We start from the raw sequence: 3,910 nt of genomic DNA, 5'->3' as shown, positions 1-3,910 counted from the left end.
GCCCACGGAAGAGGGTAGGAAGGGCGGCGAGGCGGTGCGCGCTCCACGGGCTGGTGGGAGGGAGCCGGGGCAGAGGGGCAGCTCGCCGGCCAAGCAGAGCCCCCGAGTCTGGCTTGCAAAAAGCTGAGGGGCCTGATGGACTGTGTTCCAACAGCAAGCGCGACTTAGCGGCTGGGAGGTCATAAGTTAACAGCTCTGCTCAGAAAGCGGGAAGGCTGGAGGACAAAGGGAAGGAGAGCTGCTGAGCCCCCTGACGACAGAGCTCAGTTTGGTGGGGAACAAAGGCGCTCGCCAGCGCCATCTCCCCCGCCCATCCCCCAGCCAAAATCCCAAAGAGAACCAGTTCCTGCCAGGGAACTTGCTCGCTCCGCGCAAACACCCAACTCTGCGCTTCTGCGGAGCCAAACCTCCGGCAGCGAATCTGACTCCCTCCTGCTGCCACAGGGCCCCTCCTGAGGTGGATCACCTAAGGAGAAGCGAGCTAAGCCTGCCCCTCCTGCCCCCGTACACCTTGCCTACCCACCCCAGCTAATATGCCAGATCCCCAGCACCACAAGCCTGGCAGTGTGCAAGTAGCGCAGACACGCCACCCCACAGTGAATCCCACCCCTAGGAGAGGGGAAGAGAAGGCACACACCAGTCTGACTGTGGCCCCAGCGGTGGGCTGGGGGCAGACATCAGGACTGACTGCGGCCCCGCCCACCAACTCCAGTTATACACCACTGCACAGGGGAAGTGCCCTGCAGGTCCTCACCACTCCAGGGACTATCCAAAATGACCAAGCAGAAGAATTCCCCTCAGAAGAATCTCCAGGAAATAACAACAGCTAAGGAACTGATCAAAAAGGATTTAAATAATATAACAGAAAGTGAATTTAGAATAACAGTCATAAAATTAATCGCTGGGCTTGAAAACAGTATAGAGGACAGCAGAGAATCTCTTGCTACAGAGATCAAGGGACTAAGGAACAGTCACGAGGAGCTGAAAAGTGCTTTAAACGACATGCAAAACAAAATGGAAACAATGACAGCTCAGATTGAAGAGGCAGAGGAGAGACTAGGTGAACTAGAAGATAAAGTTATGGAAAAAGAGGAAGCTGAGAGAAAGAGAGATAAAAAAAAATCCAGGAGTATGAGGGGAAATTTAGAGAACTAAGTGATACACTAAAAAGAAATAATATACGCATAATTGGTATCCCAGAGGAGGAAGAGAGAGGGAAAGGTGCTGAAGGGGTACTTGAAGAAATTATAGCTGAGAACTTCCCTGAAGTGGGGAAGGAAAAAGGCATTGAAATACAAGAGGCACAGAGAACTCCCTTCAGATGTAACTTGAATCGATCTTCTGCATGACATATCATAGTGAAACTGGCAAAATACAAGGATAAAGAGAAAATTCTGAAAGCAGCAAGGGATAAACGTGCCCTCACATATAAAGGGAGACCTATAAGACTCCTGACTGATCTCTCCTTTGAAACTTGGTAGGCCAGAAAGGATTGACATGATATTTACAGTTTGCTAAACAGGAAAAATATGAAGCCGAGAATCCTTTATCCAGCAAGTCTGTCATTTAGAATAGAAGGAGAGATAAAGGTCTTCTCAAACAAACAAAAACTGAAGGAATTTGTCACCACTAAACCAGCCCTACAAGAGATCCTAAGGGGGATCCTGTGAGACAAAGTACAAGAGACATCACTACAAGCATAAAACATACAGACATCACAATGACTCTAAACCCATATCTTTCTATAATAACACTGAATGTAAATGGATTAAATGCGCCAACCAAAAGACATAGGGTATCAGAATGGATAAAAAAACAAGACCCATCTATTTGCTGTCTACAAGAGACTCATTTTAGATCTGAGGACACCTTAAGATTGAGAGTGAGGGGATGGAGAACTATTTATCATGCTGCTGGAAGCCAAAAGAAAGCTGGAGTAGCCATACTTATATCAGACAAACTAGACTTTATTTTTTTTTTAATTTTTTTTCAACGTTTTTTTATTTATTTTTGGGACAGAGAGAGACAGAGCATGAACAGGGGAGGGGCAGAGAGAGGGAGACACAGAATCGGAAACAGGCTCCAGGCTCTGCGCCATCAGCCCAGAACCTGACGCGGGGCTCGAACTCACGGACCGCGAGATCGTGACCTGGCTGAAGCCGGAGGCTTAACCGACTGCGCCACCCAGGCGCCCCAGACAAACTAGACTTTAAATTAAAGGCTGTAACAAGAGATGAAGAAGGGCATTATATAATAATTACAGGCTCTATCCATCAGGAAGAGCTAACAATTATAAATGTCTATGCGCCGAATACCGGAGCGCCCAAATATATAAAACATTTACTCATAAACATAAGCAACCTTATTGATAAGAATGTGGTAATTGCAGGGGACTTTAACACCCCACTTACAGAAATGGATAGATCATCTAGACACACGTTCAATAAAGAAACAAGGGCCCTGAATGAGACATTGGATTAGATGGACTTGACAGATATATTTAGAACTCTGCATCTCAAAGCAACAGAATATACTTTCTTCTCGAGTGCACATGGAACATTCTCCAAGATAGATCATATACTGGGTCACAAAACAGCCCTTCATAAGTTTACAAGAATTGAAATTATACCATGCATACTTTCAGATCACAATGCTATGAAGCTTGAAATCAACCACAGGAAAAAGTCTGGAAAACCTCCAAAAGCATGGAGGTGAAACAACACCCTACTAAAGAATGAATGGGTCAACCAGGCAATTAGAGAAGAAATTTAAAAATATATGGAAACAAACGAAAATGAAAATACAAAAATCCAAACGCTTTGGGACGCAGCAAAGGCAGTCCTGAGAGGAAAATACATTGCAATCCAGGCCTATCTCAAGAAACAAGAAAAATCCCAAATACAAAATCTAACAGCACACCTAAAGGAAAGAGAGGCAGAACAGCAAAGGCAGCCTAAACCCAGCAGAAGAAGAGAAATAATAAAGATCAGAGCAGATTTAAACAATATAGAATCTAAAAAAAAAACTGTAGAGCCAATCAACGAAACCAAGAGTTGGCTTTTTGAAAAAATAAACAAAATTGACAAACCTCTAGCCAGGCTTCTCAAAAAGAAAAGGGAGAGGACCCAAATAGATAAAATCATGAATGAAAATGGAATTATTACAACCAATCCCTCAGAGATACAAACAATTATCAGGGAATACTATGAAAAATTATATGCCAACAAATTGGACAACCTGGAAGAAATGCACAAATTCCTAAACACCCACACGCTTCCAAAACTCAATCAGGAGGAAATAGAAAGCTTGAACAGACCCATCACCAGCGAAGAAATTGAATCGGTTATCAAAAATCTCCCAACAAATAAGAGTCCAGGACCAGATGGCTTCCCAGGGGAGTTCTACCAGACGTTTAAAGCAGAGATAATACCTATCCTTCTCAAGCTATTCCAAGAAATAGAAAGGGAAGGAAAACTTCCAGACTCATTCTATGAAGCCAGTATTACTAAACCAGATTCCTAAACCAGACAGAGACCCACTAAAAAAAGAGAACTACAGGCCAATATCCCTGATGAATATGGATGCAAAAATTCTCAATAAGATAATAGCAAATTGAATTCAACAGCATATAAAAAGAACGATTCACCATGATCAAGTGGGATTCATTCCTGGGATGCAGGGCTGGTTCAACATTCGCAAATCAATCAACGTGATACATCACATTAACAAAAAAAGAAAGAGAAGAACCATATGATCCTGTCAATCGATGCAGAACAGGCCTTTGACAAAATCCAGCACCCTTTCTTAATAAAAACCATTGAGAAAGTCGGGATAGAAGGAACATACTTAAACATCATAAAAGCCATTTATGAAAAGCCCACAGCTAACATCATCCTCAACGGGGAAAAAC

This window comes from Herpailurus yagouaroundi, unplaced genomic scaffold (genome assembly GCF_014898765.1).
Source record: "Herpailurus yagouaroundi ecotype Mexico unplaced genomic scaffold, PumYag 67375, whole genome shotgun sequence".
Classification (NCBI taxonomy): Eukaryota; Metazoa; Chordata; class Mammalia; order Carnivora; family Felidae; genus Herpailurus; species Herpailurus yagouaroundi.
The sequence above is the reverse complement of the archived record's forward strand: the minus strand, read 5'-3'. Positions refer to the sequence as shown.